This window comes from Haemaphysalis longicornis, unplaced genomic scaffold (genome assembly GCF_048455015.1).
Source record: "Haemaphysalis longicornis isolate Haplotype H1 unplaced genomic scaffold, Haemaphysalis longicornis Haplotype H1 scaffold_10, whole genome shotgun sequence".
NCBI lineage: Eukaryota > Metazoa > Arthropoda > Arachnida > Ixodida > Ixodidae > Haemaphysalis > Haemaphysalis longicornis.
In genome coordinates, this window is record NW_027526204.1 from 72,638,841 (window position 1) to 72,659,231 (window position 20,391).

The window sequence follows — 20,391 nt, forward strand, 5'->3', positions numbered from 1 at the left end:
GCCTCCTACGTATACGCTAGGAAGTAAGTGGGTTGACGCAATCAGCGAATGCCTTCGATCGGGCGCGTGATAGTGCAAATTTCCAAGCATGGCTTGCTGCTCTCGGTTCACGAACATAATACGCGCTCCCATACCTCATACTGAGTTGGTTGTTAAACAAGGACATGAAATACTTCTTTTACTGTGCAGGTCGTAGACGTACATGCTCTTAAAAGTAAAATATTTGCCGCCTGATAACACTATTTCCTGCTGCCAGACAGGGGCAATTTATTTGATACACCAAGATTTCACGGCCGTTTGCTTGCTTAGAAGAACTTTGGCGTTTCAGCGGTGGGTGGGAATCGCGAAGAGCTATTTCTTAACACGACCGGGCGTTCTCCGCCACCGCGACGCTTTTATTTCGCTTTCGGCGTAACTTTTTCGCATATCCGAGCTGCAGCATAGCTGTCCGGTTGATTGTTGTCGGCTTCCCGTCGATGAGATGAACAGAACATGCCTCCAGAGAACAAAAATATGTGATAGGGTAGTACATTAGGGTGAGTAAACAGTGTTTCCGGAAGCAGCGGACGACCGTACGTTTTCTGGCAACTTTTCTTGGTTCGAAGTCTTTCCGATTCAGCACGGCGGCCAATTCGCGGTGGCACTCAAGGGGCGCATAAAATTTGTGCAGCGAATATTTTCCGCCCAGGCAGAGATTTCTTCGGTCGTGATGCATTTCACAGGTTTGTTTCACGAGCCCTTTGCCCTTGGTGCAGCCAACAATGGCGTAATCACACCCGGGCGAGTAGCTTCTGCACATTGCCAAGTAAAGGCAATGACGCAACCGGCCACTAATTAAGAAAATAAACATCAATTGGGGATGAAAAGTCGGGCGTCCTGCTTGCAGGGTTAAACGTAGCCTCACAGCCAACCCCCGTCAGGACAAATCGCTTGTGGGGTCGCCCACCACCTTAGCGGGTTGGGGACCGAATTTATGGGCAAATCTGACAGCTCTCGGACGCTTTGAACGTTCTCTTTAAAGCCCTGTTGAACGTGGCGCTGCTGACGAACCGAATAAATCACACTTAACGATTTTCGATACCGCTTGAACGTCTGATATTTACGCGCAGCACGGAGCAACAACGTGGGACTGCAACGTCGTCTGTTTGCCCCGCAGTCCCAAAGAAATGCCCTCCAAGTGGTGCCTCGATCGTTAGAAAATGGCCGACGCGGCAAAATTCTAGTCTATACAAGTTATAAAAGCGGGGTACAGTGAGCAGTGGTTGGCTTTGGATGTTGACTCATCCCGACAATAAAAAAAGTTTCCCCGATTTCCATTTCCAACTTTCCCCCGTAGTGTGGCTGTTCACCAGCGTTATTTTGGTGGCTACACGGGCTTTTTTCCAGATTGCGAGAAGCAGGGTGTCGACCAAGCCACGTTTTAAAGATGGCCTGATCAAATGCCGCAACCACGATTGATCCCTCTGAAGCACCAGATGAGGGTTTTCGAATTGTAAGGGCCTTGGGTATTCAGTCAAGTAAGGCGTTTATTCTACGACACAGCCGTCTCCAAACACCGGTCCAGAAACCAACGATGATGATGGTAAATCCAGAAGAAGACGAAGTGTTTCTGGGGGTGTTTGATTATGGGGATAATGTGGAAGTCAAATAAATAAATTTTCACGCCTCTCAGCTTCGTGCTTACAGTATTGCCACGAAGCCAAAGACGACGCAGTTGTCTTCAAGGAAAAAAAAGTTTATTGGAGCGAACTCGTGCTCCCATAACAACTCAAAGAATACACAGGCGGCGAAATATCAGTCAAGAAAGTGACGTGCGTAGTCAAGCGTCGAGAGTCGAATACCCCGGCGTCTGCTCTGCAGGTTTTTTATCTTCCAGCGCGCGTGGTTCTCGAACTGTCGATTCACATCTAGAACATTGTAGATCCAAGAAGATTACTCTAGGATGTTCACGTTAGATCGGAATGCAATCATATCAGAAGAGATAACACATGCGGCACAGAAAGAAAGAATGCAACACGCGCTTTCCTTGGCACAGAGATAACACAGACCGGCCCAGCCGGGCGGTAAAGCAAAACATAGATAAACAAAACCCAATGCATGGTTCGCGGCATTACCCCCGCCCCTTCTAAGAGTGCATCGACTCGATGCTAACCTAAGCGACAGTCCGAACAAAGAAAAAAATTAGAGTCCATTATCGTGTGTAGAAAGGTTTTAGGCGAACCACGTGGACGACTTCGGTCCGCGTGCGCTGTCGTGATGTTCCGGAATCACCATTGGGGATAACCTCGTAGATAAGTTGGCCAACGCGTTGTAGAATTCGCTATGGTCCGAAATACAGTCGCAGAAGCTTCTCACTGAGTTAGCGCCTTCGGATGGGAGTCCAAATCCGCACACGATTCCCAGGGTGGTACTCGGCGTGTCAGCGTCGAAGATTATAGCGTCCGGCATCCACCAGCTGCTGGTCCATTATATACGAACTCGAGCGAGCTGGCGGGCCTCCTCCGCACGTTGAAGGAATCCTTGGACGTTGGCGTTGAGGTCGTCATCTACTACGTGCGGAAGCATGGCGTCGGGCATCGTAGTCGGCCGTCTTCCCTAGACAAGCTTGAACAGTGTCATCTGCGTAGTTTCCTGCGTCGCTGTATTATACGCAAACGTGACATACGGGAGGACTCTGTCCCAAGTCTTATGTTCAACGTCGACGTACATGGACAGCATATCCGCAATCGTATTGTTCAGACCTTCCGTTAGTCCGTTCGTTTGGGGGTGGTACGCCGTCCTTCTCCGGTGATCCGTGTTGCTGTAGCGTAAGCTTCCTTGCATAAGTTCCGCGGTCCGTCATTAGGACTTCAGGGGCTCCATGTAGCAGCGCAAATTGGTTTATAAAGAACTTGGTGACTTCTTGTGCAGTCCCCCTCGGAGAGGCGGCGGTCTCTGCGTAGCGCGTCATGTAGTCTGTCACTACGACAATCCACTTGTTCTCTGATCGTGACGTAGGGATTGGGCCTAGAAGGGCCATTCCAATCTGTTGAAAGGGCCTCGGTGGGACGGCGATCGGTTGCAGAAGTCCGACGGGGCTTGTCGGCGTCATTTCTCGTCGCTGGCAGTCACGGCAACTCCGAACGTAGTCGGTGACGTCGTATGTAAGGCGGGGCCAGAAGTATCTCGCCTTAAGTTTTGCAATAGTACTGTGCCGAGATGTCCGGAAGACGAATGGTCGTGGCACGCTTCCAACATTTCGTCGCGAAGGTCTGCGGGGATGACAAGGAGATAATTTGTACTCATTTCGGGGCTGAAATTCTTCGCCAGGACGGTGGGTTTGAGGCTAAATGCTGGTAAGTTCCGGATGAACGCCCTAGGCACGGCGACGTTGCGTCCTTCGAGGTAGTCGATCATGACGCGCAAGTCGGGGTCGGCACTCTGCTGGACGGCTAGGTCGCTCTCCGTAACGACTCCGAAGAACGCGCTGTCTTCACCTGAGTCTTGTGGTGGTAGGTGGAAAGGGGCGCGAGACAGGCAGTCGGCGTCTGAGTGTTTCCTTCCGGATATATGGACGATTGTAACGTCTAACTCTTGCAGGCGCAAACTCCACCGACCATTACGGCCAGAGGGGTCCTTCAAATCGGCGAGCCAACACAGCGCATTGTGGTCTCTCACAACCTTGAACGGTCTACCAAACACGTATGGGCGAAATTTTGAATTGGCCCATATGATAGCCAGGCACTCTTTTTCGGAGGCAGAGTAGTTTTTCACCTCCTTCGACAAACCACGGCTTGCATAGGCGATTACGTTTCCGCAACCGCTTTGCTTTTGGACGAGGACGGCACCCAAACTTATTTTGCTGGCGTGCGTGTGCTTTTTCGTTTCGTCGTTTTCGTCGAAATGAGCGAGCACAGGCCGGTTTTGCAGGCGTTGTTGCAGCTCGCAGAATGCTTTTTCTTGGGCGTTGATGATGGTTGATGGTCGTGCACTGTGCGTCGTCGTTGTCGTCGTCTTCTCAGTGGCAGTCTCACTCATGTCGGGTACGCTTCGCGCCGTGTAGCTGTCGTCGTGTTCAGGGGTCCCGTCCGGGTTCAATAGGGTCGTCGGGCTGAGGGCATGTCGGGAATCATCGTCTTCCGCTAGCCGTTGCGTCGTTGGAGGGTTTTGTATTTTGCCGTGGTTATGCAACTTTACCTCCAGAAGTTGCTGCTTTTAGTTTCCCCCGCGTGGGCTGGGGGAACTCCACGTGTGAAATCAGAATTGCTACGGCGGTTGGGTGACTGGTATGGGTAGGGCGACGGCGATCGGTTGAAACGGGCTTGTCCACGGCTGGTGTTGGACAGGTATTCTTTGATCTCCGATGGGCGCTGGCCGGGTCGGAGGCGGGCTGCGTCGAGGGAGAACCCTCGTAAATCAAGCTTCTTGTAGGGGTAGCGAAGGTAGATGTGGTCGGCCTCTCCGCAGTGGTAGCGCCGAGGACGATTATCGGTAGTTCACAATATGTCCGTCTTCCTCGGCGTCTGGTTTTGGACCACAGGGGGTCGGGCGGGCGACAGTGGGCGGCGGTATGGCGGGGCCTCTTGACGACGAGTTGGAGCAGGGCGGGGTCGACGAACAACTTCGCCGTACGCCATAGCTTCCCATACAAAAACATTGTATTGTCGGCTATAGAAAATCCTTTTTATGGTCGTCTTTAGCCATGTACCCAATAATTTTGAGACTTTTCTATGGCTGTCTTTAGCGATTTGAATCACCATTCCTATGGGTGTCTTTAGCGTCTTGTATAGTCGGTTCTGTGGTTGATTTTAGATATTTCTATTGACATTCCTGTGGGTGTCTTTAGCTTCTTCGATAGCCGGTTGTATGGTTGTCTTTAGATATTTGTATCGAAATCCCTAGGCGTGTCTTTAGCTTCTTCTATAGCCGGTTCTATGGCTGTCTTTAGCTCTTCTTTCGGTATCGCTATGGCTATAGAAGAATCTAAAGACACCCATAGGAATGTCGATAGGAATGGCTAAAGGCAGCCATAAAAATGTCTAAAGATACTTGGGCCAAATAGCTAAAGATAACCATAAGAAGGTTTTTCAATAGCCGACCATACAATATTTTTGCATGGGCTGCAGCCAGAAGAGAATCACCACTACTTGAAACACAGCGACAGCAGCAGCCCCTGAGAAATTATTAGCACGCTGCCATGCTGGCATATAGCCTTGCGTATCTCTAGAACTTCTCCTGTGGCACTTAGGTTGTGTGCCTAGCTGCATTATATATGCTCCGTGAACACTTCAGCGATTTATGGGGACTGCGATGTTGCGATTGCAAACACTTCGCCAGTTTTCATTCACAAAAAGCTTAAACACAGGCATTCAAGGAAAGCAAAACCAAGGGGTTTATTCATTCCATTCATTACATAAAGGGCTACTATCTACGCTACTTCGCCGCCAGTAAACAGTTGTTCACATACGCCGACCGAAACACACAGCACACGCATTCCAACACTCGGGCTCACGCTTAAGTGACTCGCTCGACAGCCGCACTACGCGGCACATTACCCGCGAACGCCCGCCGAGACACAAATAACTACAGGTGCTGGGTAGTCCACAGGAAAAAGAGCACTCAGAAGTCGTTCATTACACTCAGTACTCAACGCACACAGCTGCAAGTACGGTGGCTACAATGGAAATGCACTCTCAATGACGACGGTCGCACACAATGCAATGATAAAAAAACGTTTTTCCAAGTTCATTGAATTAGTTCCTTGTACAGTGGGGTCCACTGTTAAAGGGAAACGGCAAGCGCGTGGCCACTGTGCTCCGCGAAGCGCCGGCGCTGTGAAGTGGCGAGAATCGGAGACAGCCGGCACATGCGGATTGACCGCATGAGGCGGCAGAAGCCTCTCTGTCATCTGCTACAGCGCTCCGCTTTCGCAATGGTAGGATGTGACCTGCTGGGCGAAGCGCCGTAGCAGACGATAAAGGGGCTTCTCCCGCCTCATGCGGTCAATGCGCATGTGCCGGCTGTCTCCGATTCTCGCCACTTCACGGCGCCGGCGCTTCGCAGAGCACAGCGGACACGCGCTCGCCGTTTCTTTTTAACAGTGGACCCCACTGTACGTTTTCTCAGTTCGCGATAAAATAATTAATTTTGTCACATCACTGCGGCCAAATCTTCACTTATGTGTACATTGCAATGCTCACGGGGTGCAGGGTAGTTTAGAAAAGCATTCGGGAACCCCAAAAATGTCCTGCATTTCTCGGACTATAGAGTCTCTTCAGTTCGTAAGATCACTTACCCTGGAGTTTAGCGTAGGATAAAATTCCTGTCACAGTATCGCAGGTATCCAGTTTCGCATGACTTGAAGTTGATGTTGAATTAATCGTAACACTGTCACCATAAACACCGAAATTTACGACACCGAAAAGCGACACATTTGCTTGGCGTCACACCATCTACACGAGCACATTGCCGTCGACTCGTAAATTCCTAGCCCCAGGCAACACGAGCCATGCCAGCGCACATGAGCAAGGAGACGAAATGTGGCTGACTGAGTACATCCTGGTATACGCAGGTCCATCGCCATAACAAATAATGCGGAGATACGTGCCCATCTTTCGATATTTTTCTAACTTGTTCGCTGGTAATTATTTTTTTTGGGAAATACAAGCTCGCTAAACGGTTTGTTTTCTTCATCCTAAAAAGTTGTATCTCTTCTCAGTACTCGGGGAAAATTGTCTGCCAGTAGCATTGCTGCGTGCAGGAATACTAACACAGCGCGGGCCGCATGGCCGTGCCTTTCCGTACCCATCGCCAAAACCAGTATGCCAAACAAACAACAGAAAATAAAACAGCAAGCACAGGTGTCCCCGCTACCTTTTCATCGCTTCCCAGAATTTATTCACCCCGCCTCCTTCGGTCCAGCGTGTGTCGCTCTCCCCCTTTCTCAATGACTAATCTGAAAGTGGGCTCCGCGGGAGAAAGAATGCGATTGTTCACAGCTTCCACCATATTTCTGTAGAGCGTACCGTGGGCCGCGAAAGTTATTTCCAATCTGCTTCGACGCTGTGAGGGCCGTTTTCAGAGAAGCCCGCTTTTTCACTTGACCGCGGCAGCCAAGGGGCGCAGAGGAAGACTTCTCTGAAATTATACGTCTTTCGGTCAATGTTCATTTGCAAGCTTTGCCGACGCGCAGTATCCAAAGTTGCAACCTGAATTTGAGCGTTAATCAGTAGCTTCCTTTAATTGTACTTTTCCCGTATTGTTGTTATAATGAGTACCTAACGTTATTGAACAAACACGTTCATATGACCGGCTGATCAACCTCATCATCGTTATCCAATCTGTGTTGTAGATGTAGCTAGGTAAATCATGAGTATATGAATTCTGCGTCATAAATCATTATGAAACCAGCATAATAGGATTTAATGGTTGCTCGAATTATAGTTTATAGGCTCACACTTTTCAATTAACGGCTGGAGACTTGGAGCCGTATGTTACTGTGTAGTTAGCTAAAGAAGCCTTAATGGACGCAGGCTTGTAAGTTCTGCGCTAAACGCTTTCTTAATGCCGGCAAAATGTTGCGTAATTATCACACATCTAAAGATTTACAATTATATCTTGTACTGAACCCAGCCGCAGAAGCTTTTATGGCTGCCTCTCTTAAGCTTTAAAGCAAATTCTCTCCAATAGCTGGCAGAAGACAGTCGTATTGTTCTAAGTTTGTAGACTTAGAGCTAAACAACGGCCCATAGCCAGCCAAATGAGCTTTTATGGCTTTCTCTCTGTACTTTTAGGACGAACTCTTTTCAATAGCTGGCAAAAGACAGCTCAATGATTTCAAGTCTGTAGACTTAGATCGAAACAACGGCCTATAGCCAGCCGAAGGAGCTTTTATGGCTTTCTCTCTGCAGCTTTAGGACGAACTCTTTTCAATAGCTGGCAAAAGACAGCTGAATGGTTTTGAGTCTGTAGAGTTAGATCTAAACCACAGGCCATAGCCATCCATAAGAGCTTTTGTGGCTGTCTCTCTTTAGCTTGAGGACATATTTTTTCCATTAGCTGGCAAAAGACAAATGAATGGTTTCAAGTCTGTAGACTTAAAGCTAAACAATGGTCTATAGCCAGCCAAAAGAGCTTTGCCACGGCTGGTCTATAGAACTAAAGCCATACATATTTATTTAGCTTGCTACAGTAACCTGAATAGCTGTGACTCTATAGACTAAACACACAAGGATGTTCTATAATCATCTAAAGAGAATTGTATGGTTTACAGTCTTTAGTGCAGGATCTATAAAAACTTCAATAGCTGGCTATAGCGTAATTTGTGCATGTTATGGGTGACCATAGAGACCCATAGGCGGCCATAGCTCACCATACATTTTTCAATAGACGCCCATAAGGCATTTTTGTATCGGTTGTGCCTCATGGGGTGCTTCCGACGGCGTAGAAGTCTCCAGTGCGTGTTGAAATTCTCGGATAACGTCGGTCAGGGATGCGACTTGGGGTTGCGGCGTTGTTGGAAAACGTTTCCTCAGTTCTTCGCGAACGACCGCGCGGATTGTTTCCCGTAAGTTTTTTGTCGCGAATCCAGGGGCGTTGACGGGGTTCGCCAAAAACGCGTTGTGTGGTCGATCATACTGCCTCGAACGCATATGGGTTCTCTCAGCGACGAACTCAGCGACGGTTCTTGGGAGGTTGCGAATTAGTCCAGCGAAGAGGCCTTGCTTTACGCCCCGCATGAGAAAGCGTATCTTCTTCTCTTCCGCCATTACTGGATCCGCTCATCGGAACAGCATCTTGATCTCTTCAACGAACACTACAACACCTTCGTTGCGGTGTTGTATTCGCATCTGCAACAATAGCTCAGCTCGTTTTTTACGCACCACTGTTCTGAACGTTTTCAAAACTTCTGTTTTGAAGATGCCCCATGATGTTAGCGAGCTCTCGTGATTTTCAAACCAGACTCGAGCCGAGTCTCCGAGGTAGAAAAACACTTGCCTCAAGGTTTATTCGTCATCCCATCGGTTGAAATTTCGGACGCGCTCCAGCTTCTCCAGCCACTCTTCGGGGTCTTCTCCAGAAGATCCTCGGAATGATGGGGGCTCCCGAGGTTGTTGCAGAATGACGGGAGGATTGGCTTGGTTGACCACGGTGTTGGTAGCGACGTCTTCCTTCTTCACTTTCTCCAGTAGTAGAGCGAGTTCGGGTTGCAGGCCTTCCTGTTGGTGGCTGGTACGAGTGGGGCTTGCTTGACGACTTGCAGATGCTTTAGGGTGCATGTACTCCTCACCTCTACCAGATGTCACGAAGCCAAAGACGATGCAGTTGTCTTCAAGGAAGAAGAAGTTTATTTTGCGAACTTGTTCTCCCGTAACAACTCAAAGAATACACAGGCGGCGAAACAGCAGTCAAAAAAGTGACGTGCGTAGTCGAGCGTCGAGAGTCGAATACCCCGGCGTCTGCTCTGCAGGTTTTTATCTTTTAGCGCACGTGGTTCTCCAACCGTCGATTCACATCTAGAACATTGTAGATCGAAGAAGATTATTCTCGGCTGTTCACGTTAGATCGGGATGCTATCCCTATCAGAAGAGATAACACATGCGGCACAGAAAGAAAGAAGGGAAACTGCGCTTCCTTTGGCACAGAGATAACACAGACCTACCCAGCCAGGCGGTTAAAGGAAAACATAAATAAACAAACCCAATGTATGGTTCGCGGCCATACCGCCGTCCTTAAAAACTGAAATTGCCTTTACTAAGTAGCATGTGTTCGCTTTAGCTACATGCGAATGCCGAAGCGAAAACCAATAATTGTATAGCCCCGATGAGCTTACGGCACAACTCCGAATTTTTACTTATGAAGTGAGTGCACATAATGATCTTGCGATGCGGTCATTGTCCGGTTTAAATTTTCTCCTTCTAGCCCTTTTGTGCTACCGTTCTAGCATCTGCGATGAATTTGCGCAGTTTACTCGTAACTAATTCTGATCAGCGGGATGCCCTTTTTATGTGCCCCACAAGACTTTATTCATCGAAACCTTTAATTTGATACCCCACATATTCTGCCGTAATTTCTTTGTATTTTAACCTAGTTTATGACTTACCTTGACTATCGCATGAGGATAACGAGGAAACGTTTGTTATTTGCCCCAAGTGATTCCCCTCATCAAGGCTTTCAGTTTGACACCCCATACCTCGCGGCGGCATCATTTTGATTTTTAACCCAGTAGATGACTCACCATAACTATGTCATGAATATGACAAGGAGAAACTTTTATTTGCCTAACGTAATTTCCCTCAATGGGACCTTAAATTTCACACCCCACACGCCCTAGCGCACATCACTTTGAATGTAAACCATAACTGTGACTCACCCTGACTGTGTTACGATTATCCCCAGGAAGCATTTTTTTTTTGTTTTATGCGAATCCCCGCACCGAGATCTTCAATTCGGTGCGGGGGGACACACTTGCGACATCTCAATGAATTTTAAATCATTCTATGATGCTCCATGACTATGCCATTATTACTACCAGGATGCATTTTTTTGGTGAGTACATTTGTCTAACGTTATTACGCCTACGGGCCATAATTATGAAGTCCAACCTTTATTATGGCTCACGATAACTAAGTCATGATTATGACCACGAAGCATTTTTTGTTTGTCCCACGTGATTTCCCTCCTCGATACCTTAAATTTGATACCCCACATGCCCTCGCGGAACATCACTTGGAATTTTAACCCAATCTGTGGCTATCCATGACTCCCGTGTTACACGGTTTGCCATTTTCGATATTTCTTCCTAATATTTCTTTTTTTGTTATTTTTTAAATTGCGTTTGATGAATTATCAACATTTACACTTTTATAATGATTACAGGTCGAACATCTGTGACACCTCCATTTTTGGTGTAACACGATCCTTGCCGGGGGGAGTGAGAGGGGGTACTCGGCAAAGAATGCTACGTATTGAAAAGCACAGGAATATCCATGAACGGCTCGCGCTTCAGATATTCACGGGTACAGTTCGCTTTGACACAAGGCGTTTTTTTTCAGGATGCAGAGCAAGAATGAAATGAGCAGTGAGTGCACATTCCCTCCCCCAAGGGTGTTTGTTTCTCCCCAGGGCCCCAGCACACCATCGAGTCTTGACGCCCTCTGTCATGAACACGAACACAGAGCCTATATCAAGAGTTAGGTGTGCAATATATACGTACAATTGCTCGTAACCAGCGCTATCATGGCGAGCGGGTATAGCTGTATTAAATCGGTAACGAAAATTGTTTCCGACCTCACAGGAGTTACGGTGTCTTGTCGTACCGAGTGCAATAGTTTGAGCTAACGAAGTTGCACCCGTAATATTTTTACCACGCGTTAATTTTAAAACTCTGAATGCTAGTGAAATCAGAGTCCATCTGAGCCAGAGTAAATTCCTAGCACGATAGAGTTTTGAGTCCATCTGAGTTCTGAATTCCTTTTGTGTTTTCAGTCCATTTTGAGTTCTGAGTTCTTTTTGAGTTTTGAGTACATTTTGAGTTTTGATTCCATTTTGAGTTTGAGTACATTTTGAATTTGAGTAGATTTTGAGTACTGAGTACGTTTTAAGTACTCGGTACATTTTGAGTTTGAGTACATTTTGAGTACATTTTGTGTTTTGAGTACATTTTGATTGAGTACATTTTGAGTTTGTGTACATTTTGAGTGTGAGTACATTTTGAGTTTTGAGTACATTTTGAGTACTGAGTACATTTTGAGTTTGAGAACATTTTGAGTTCTGAGTACATTTTGAGTTTTGAGTCCGAGTGAGTTTTGAGTTTTGCGCTCACTCTGAGTTTGAGTTTGAGTGAGCGCAGATGTGCTCACTTGTGCAGACTAGCGCACGCCGTCTCTCTCAGCTAGAACACTGGCGCGTCAGAGACGTCATTACTATGCGCAGCCAGTACGCGACGTGAGCTTACGCACCCGAACTTCGACTAAGACAAAGTTCAAAGCCAACGCCCGCGCTATGAACACATAAGAAATGCTGACTGCCCCGAAGGCCCAAAATAGCGAAATCGAATCCACCCCGTTTTCATAACATGAGAGACCGAATTCGATTGCGACCACAGGAAGCGTTTTTACTTTGTTTGGCAGGTATTCTCCTCACCTTCCAGTGGGCTCCATGCCTACTCGCCACTTTCCCTCACACTTCTTAGCATAGCAGTTTCTTCCCCTCCCCTTTTGCGGCGCAGAATTTTGAGCGACGCCAGGCACTGATGGAACTCGAGCTTAAATAGCTTCGCTGTTAAAAAAAGAGATTGTGTTCGGATTCCACCTTTCAGAATTCCGCTAGAGCTTGCTGCCTTCTCCGCACGTTCAACCAGCCGAAGCTGAGTTTCGTGGCTGGAGCTGGCCGCCGGTTCTCACTCCCGCTCCTTATTTTAAGGGATAGGGCGTGGGCGAACTTTTGCGTTTCTTTGGCTTTTAAGCGTAGACACGGGCTGCTCTGACAGGTTACCGGGCTATTGGTGGCTGTCGATCTGCAGAGAGCTTTTGGCACGGTCTTACACGACTACCTGCTAAAGTTCTTTACCACATTCCAACACGCCCCTGATTCCAACGCGCACCCGATTTACGTGACCGAAAAAAAAAACGAATTTCTATCGGTACCCGAATCTAACGTTATATATCCTTTGCGAAAAGGCCCGAGCGCAAGCGGAGGAGCAGCAAGCCATTCCGGCAACACTGTGCACCGTCATTATAAAGGAAGCGAAAACAGCGAAACGGCAGCAAACGCAGAGCAGCTATCGTCCTCGGCGGCGTAATAAAGACATGCGCTTCTGTTAAATTTGTTTTTCCCATAACTGGGTGGGAAAATTTCCTTGCTGCTCTTTCGTTTCCTGAAGATCATCATATTTTGGACTTTTATTCGATAAGGTAGTCGACTATACTCAACTCAACTCAACTCAAGAGCGGCACCACCTCATGTAGTGCATCACTCCGCCAAAGCGCCGGACCCGTGACATCAGTGCGCGCGCGTTTTAATAGGGGTTTGCAATTAATGCGTGGTATCGTCTGCCTTGTCTCACGCAGTTTATGTGTCGTCACTGGAGTCGTTTATAAGCATATTAGGTCCAAAAAATCACGGGAACGGCTCACGCCATGTTCAAAATATTCCCAGTAACGCCCTACTTGCGCCGCGCGGAGAAACATCCGGCTACGGTGATAAGGCACAGCGGCAACTTTCGGTGCCGTTCTTAAGTTGTCACCGAGTATAACCAACCCTACGAGATCCATCAGCGTGGAATACCGTCATCTCGGATGACGATCAGTAGCAAACAAATGCAGGGTTTGTTATTAAGTACTAACAACCTTACCGCTGCCTACTCGTTGAGTCGTCGAGTTCTAATTGTGTATATGCGATGCGCCCTTGCCCCGTCGCAGTGGGGGCTGGCCTACCATGAGTGGCCCGTTCTTCTCTGAGCGCTCGCGTTGCGACTGTTCAAACTTTCTAAACCATTCGCGGAAAGGACGAAATCATACATTAAGACACTGCTCTTGTCTCCACCAAATGTTATGAGCGAACTTTCTTTCCCTTGCGTACAGTAAAATATTGTCCCTCATCATAGTTTTCTCGTCTATATGTCAGCACGTGATACGACACGTGCAAATAAGTTATGTAGGGTATAAACATGTGACGTATCTTCCACCTGTATCACATAACCAGTACAATTCGTGCATTGTATCAGGGGGTTCGCACTTACACCGAAATTTATATAGAATCACCATTCTTATTCAATTTGAGTACGGCGTGGTCGCTGCGCGGTATGCGCCGTCAACATCACGAGGGAATGAATTCGCGTAATGTAAAGACAAGAAATAAACTCACAGACCGCATTCCCAATCTATTGCCGCTGATATGTAAAAACAAGCAGAGCGAAACAGGCCGGCAGGCTCGAATTTTAGGCTGCACCAACACAACTCTCCTGCCTCAATATTCGCATTAAAACATCTGCAGTCATGATCCGCAATTGGAACAGCTACCACTAACAGTTCTCAAAAAAGGAAAGACGAGCGCGTTCGTCGTTCACAGCTGCCGAAACATATATCGGCGCTGCTATTGAGCGAAACATGAATGCGGGCTTGAGTTCGCCTGCGCCGAAACAACTCTGCTGCCTAAATGTTAGGCGCTAATAACGGTGGCAGTCGTGACCGGCACGTGAAACACTGCTCTCGAAATAGTGTTTACAAAAGTCGCATTGCCCTGGAGACTGTTAAAATAAAACGGGAGACGCTAAGGGTGGGCGTCGTACGTCCCCTTCGCCCTGCATGACTGCACGTAAACGTACCTCTTGCAAAGAGGTACTCAGCAGTGCGAGGGAATCGTGCTTTACAATGCTACAAGAGCACTTGCAGCGTATACAATATAACTAAAAACATCTCATTATGAGGCTTCAGAATGGTGAGGCGATGGGCCAATACACTAACGTCAAAGGGTTCCTGCGCGAGGCTTCCTTTATCGTCGCGTCGTCGCGGTATACACCAGTGTTGCCACCGCTGAATGTTTAGTGTGCCCCGTCTTTTTGCAAAGTGTCTGTAGTAGTAGTAGTAGTGCCAGTTTAGTTTACATTTGGTTCAGGGTAAGGGGAAGGCAGATGGCCAAAGGGCGCCAGGGACGTTCAGGGGTCTGTCCGTGGCGGTTTCTTGCGTTGCGAGGTCAGAGCTCCCCAAAGCCTGCTATAATGAGGGAGAGCGCGGGAAGGAGTCACGCGGACACTCACAGGGGAATGAAACAGTGTGCAGAGCGCGACACATGAGGGACAGTGAGGGGGGGGGGGTGTTGGTGTGGGTGGGTGTGCCCAAGGAGAGTCCCCGGTGTGGGAATGTGTGGGTTTGTAAGACCCGGCACATATGGGGTGCCGGCGGAGTAAGTGAAGGGTGTAGATTCCTGCGAGGACGCAGTATTGTTTAGTTATGTCCCTGTACGTGAGAGGGTTCGAGTTGGACATTTCGGGGATACGCATGCTATTTTAACCTAGCATGCGTATCCCCGAAATGTCCCACTGAGCTAAATCGGTAAATCGCTAAATAGCTGTGCTAAATGTGTACATCCGTGCGTCGTTCGCGAGAAATGGATAATGCAAGCAATCGTGAAGCGTTTACTGTCCTCGGAAACGGTCCGTATACACGCCTGCCGCGCCTGCCTGCACGACCCACAAAGCGGCTCGATCCGATGCAGGCCACGGTAGCAACAGCTTGGAAATCAACCTGATCCCGAAAAAGAACTTCCACTTGCGAGAAAGTAGATGCTAGTGTGGTGAAAAATTGTGCTAGGGATTGTTATCACGGCTGATTTTAAGAGCGACGATCAGATATCTACCGCGATGCTTAGCCCATGCTGACCTGTTGCGGAGGTTCGAGACCCGGCTCTGCAGCGGGCGGTGCAGCTAGCGGCCGAAGGATAGCGCTACCTGCGCTCATGACCGAAAACATGCCACGACTAATTTTTTGGTTTCCGATCGCTCAAATTGCAATTATCGCTGAAATAAAGTTCCACATACGGGAAGGGGAATGATAGTGTGGTGAAAAGTGGTGTAAATATCTACGTCCGCAGTTGTACAGACAGCGGCGATCAAATATCCGCCACGGTGCTATAAGCCTAAAGTTCCCAACACCCGAGCCGACCCGAGAAGTGCAATGCGAGTGCCGCAACATGCGTTGGGGAAGTCGCATTTGCGTTCTCGATCTACCCTGGTTTAGCGCATCGGATGGGACGCGTCCGCCAAGCGAATTGACCTGCTAACATGAGATGCGATGCGGTATAGTAATGCGACAAATCAAATGCGATACGCTAATGTCGCATCCATGTAAACCCGTTTTACACTAATTCAGAGGGTGCGGCCGTGTAGGAGAGGCGAAGCGAAGTAGCGCATCATGACGCTAATGAGAGCCGACAGTTGGCGTCTCGATGCCAGCGCCTTCGTGTGCGGGGGACGCGCGTGTATTCAGGCTCCCTTCGCCGTGGCGTTGTTCCCGTGACCATTGTGTTTCAAGCTGCTGTTTCTGTGCATGTCATTTTTGGTTTTGTTGCCTCGGAATAAGCCGTTTATTTTTTAAGTGCGAATGCACTTCTTAAGCGAGCCTGAATCGTCCGCCGCCGTAGTCCGCATAGCAACAGCTGCGGGTGCGCGCTCTCCTCGTCTTCCTTAGCAACGGGGGGAGATGGGCGCGCGCTGCCTGGCCGCTGACATGGCACATACCCACGTGGGGGATTGGCCAGGAATCGGGCGTGAGAAGGGCTAATGCACCCGCTTAAAGGAGTACTGACACAAAATTTCAAAGATGGGCGCGCGCTGCCTGGCCGCTTACATGGCACATACCCACGTGGGGGATTGGCCAGGAATCGGGCGTGAGAAGGGCTAATGCACCCGCTTAAAGGAGTACTGACACGAAATTTCAAAGCTGAGATCCGCTCTAGCAATCAAGTACAACGACAACACAAATAGGTGTCTGTGAAGAAATGCATCTTTCTTTCTTTGTAGTTGTGTGTGTGTGTGTGTGTGATCTCTCTTTCGCGAACATTACCGAACCGCGCAAATTCAACTCGTGCATTCGCACTTTCACATTCTTCCCCTCGGGGAAATGCGGGGAATTTTTTTTTGTTTTTTGCGTTCGGCGTCACTTCGTCTGGCGGGGTCATGCTCGCGAACCCTTCGCACATGAAGGAGGTTCCTGTAACATTCAACTGCGCGTGTGAAGGCACCTTTCATTTTCGTGTTTTACGGATTCCTTTGAAAGAGGGATCAACCACAATTGTTATTCGTAATTTGAACGTTATTTTGCTGTCTTTTGTCGTTAATTCTTCGGTTTTGGAGGGCGATGTGGAAGATGCACAGTCTTGATTTTGCCGGATCAGTTTGTTAAAGTTTTAGTTTTCTCTTTATCTCGTTTTTTAGGTTTTTCTAAATTTTGTTTGACCGATTATCTATATTTAGGCTATTACAAGATCGAAGGTGTTATACCGAAAAATTTCCATTGTCGTGGAAATCCGGTCTGCTATACGGTTCGTCTTTATCGCTATTTCTTATTTAAAATTTTGAACGTTTTTTTGCGGACTTTTTTTGTTTATTCTTCGGTTTCGGGGGGAATTGTATTTTATGAGATGCATGTTTTTTTTGTCAGATAATTTTTGTGAAAATTTTATTCTCTCTTTCTTTTTTTTTCGTGTTCACAATTCTATCTGACGAAATATTTCCATTTACTCCATTACAACAATTAAAGGTGTAGGTTTCACAAAATCTGCATTTTTGTGGAATGGCAAGCATCCCAAGATTCGCCTTTATCACTGTCTTTTATTTGAAATGTGAACGTCCTTTTGCGGACGTTTTTTGTTTGTTCATCGGTTTGGTGGGGAGATGTATAAGATGCATATTTTTGATTTTGTCAGATAATTTTTACAGAAATTTTATTTTTGATATTTTCTTTATTATTTTGTTTTTCAAAATTGTGCCGAAAGAATTATCTCCAATTGTCCTATTAAAGTTGCTACTGCCGCAAAATCCGTATTTTTGTGGGATGGCAGGGTGTCACACTGTTTTGGCTATGAGGTACTCGGAAAAGTATGCTATGCATTACAAAAGATAGGATATAAATATTTTCACAGTAACCAAACCAGAATTTAAAGCGATCAAACGTCTGGAGGCAATGAATAAGCATGATGTTCTATATTTCCAATCTTAGTTGGAAGTAAAGAGGAATAAAGTACCCCGAGGAAAATACGGTGCTTAGGATTGATGAATGAAGAGAGTGGTTTTGCGGGTAAACATTGTTGGTACGGAACACAGGACAAACTTAGTTTGAGGTTACCTAGAAAATACACGAACTTCAGATACAGAAGCTGGACTCGTGATTGTGAAGTTTATATTTTTAAAGGCGATATATCTACTTGCACTACTTAAAATAGGAAATTTGAGTCAATCTGTCGGTCTGTCTGTCTGTCTGTCTGTCTGTCTGTCTGTACACAGCCACCAGGGTGAAGTTGTGAGAGTTCTTGAACAAGGTGCTTATATAGACAACGCATTTCTAACCTTTTAGTTTGGGTGCCAATGATTATACTTGTAAACATTTTTGAACAAGAAATATTCATATCTGAGGCAATACATCAATACAGAAGTGATATTTGCAGGGCTATTTTTATTTCAAAATACATGATGCTTGAATAACTAAAGAAATACGCCCAGAAAAAAGCAAAATGCGGTCGCTCGTGACATTAGCCCTCCTGGCGGAAGCATTGAGACTTCAAACCTTGTGCGAAGATGAAGCTGCGGGTCTGGTGGTTGCAACAATGGGGCAAAGAAATAAATAAGAAACCAGATGTCGTTAAGCCTCGTGTAGACATGGAATTGGAGACGCGCATATCACACACTCATCCCTTCTAGCAGACCCAAAGAGCCACGCGGGTATCGTTATGGGATAGTAGCTATCAGGCCTCGAAATGCTTATTGCATGCGACATATTCAACATCAAGGCATCATCACTTCAATGACATACGCATACATACATACATACATACATACATACATACATACATACATACATACATACATACATACATACATACATACATACATACATACAATAATACATACATACATACATACCGTCACGCTCACTATGACCTACACCGCTCATTAGTATTCAGACGATTATGTCGACAAAACAATGACTATGGGCATAGACGTTAGGATAAGGCCTGATTCATTAGGAGGTTATGCTCCTAATGTGTGCTCGGTCTTTACCCCGGGTGCCAGACAGAGGTTCTACAAAGCGGTGAATACTAATGAGCGGTATAGGTCATAGTGAGCGCGACTGTACATACATATATACATTGCATACCCTTGCTGTTTTATTTTTATCGGCATAATAAATTTCCTTTTACCAGCCCTCAATGTTTCATTACAAAAACTTTTTAATTACGTTGCAGGTATTCCCCTTTTATATTATATTTCATTCTCCCATAAACTCGCTTGGCCTCATTACCTGAGAGAAAGGAAAAGTTCATTAAAACGAGGAGAGGTCGGCCTAAGGAACTGGCCTTGGGCATACTGCATGCCGGTGAGGTAGGCGGGGACAAAAAGAAGGAATGAACATGGAAACTATCACAAATGACAGTGGAATCGACCAGTGATCTATGTGCATGCACTGAGACCATTTATCGCCTCTCATGGAACGGGGTGCGAATCAGGTTATCACAATCGTCTTTCCATCATATGTTTATGGTGCATAGAAGAAATCCATTAGACAGTATTCCGCAGTGAGTTAAATTTTTCACAACCTCAAGCTGAGAATCGAGAGCGTTGTCACTAACGAATATAAACAGGGATTTAACGGCTAGATTTTCTCCCTGTTGTGCGCCCACGTGCTCGAAACCTTTTGTTCAGATAGAGGGCGAGTGTCCAAGCGTAGTGATTCTGCCCCAACGTCCTTTCCCTCATTAGTGTACATTGGGCATACACTAAGAAAATGTTCAATAGTCTCTGGACAACTACACAGAAGACAGTTCCGGTCGTCCTCACGTCGATTGTGTGGAGATACTTTCGGATCAATGCTACTCCATGACGCAGCCTTTGTAGCAATGTCTCTTGACTTCTGTGAAGTTGAGGAGCATGACTGAGCCAGAAATTTCGCTCTGGAGCGAGCCTGTGAAGGCGTTAATGTCGATTTTTCAGGTCCGACGAATGCAAGGCTGCAGCTTGAGAGTACGTGCTCGGTAGGGAATCGCGTTGGCATCCTGTCTTGTGATGGATATAGCCAAGAGAGTTTGATTGTGGTCTGCCTGCTGTACTTCTGCATCCGCCAACTCGTTTCCACCGAAGCCACAATGACTTGGTGCCCACTGAAGCACTACCGTGTGTCCTTTTTCACAGCTGTTTTGTCCTTTTGTGTGTGTGTCCTTTTTCACAAATTCTGCAGCTGGTCACATGCTCTTTGCTTCATGGGGTACCTTAGTACATGCAGCGCTGGTTGGAGCTACAAAAGCTAGACCGCTGCTGCGGCCTTTCACAAGAAATAAAGCAGAGAGCTTCGCATAAACCGACTAGTTCTGCTGCGGTGGACGACGGCCCGTGAGCAATCTTGAAACGCTGTAAAAATACCTTCCCGGGCATGCCGTGACCTGAGCCGTGACCTCAAAAAGCCGTGACCTGACGCACAATAATAAATGCTTCGTGAGGTTTTTAAACTTTTCATGCCTACATTTATTAGATGCAGAGCATCTGATTCACTCGCCTTGCCCCTCCGGCGTCGTCGTCGTCGGCGTTGTCCACCCCTCCGCCATTCTCCTTTAAGCGGGATTCACACGACGGAGAAACCCTCTCACGGAGGCGGACGGATATGTGACGTCAACAGCACGTGACCGAATTATCCGGTCTGGCGG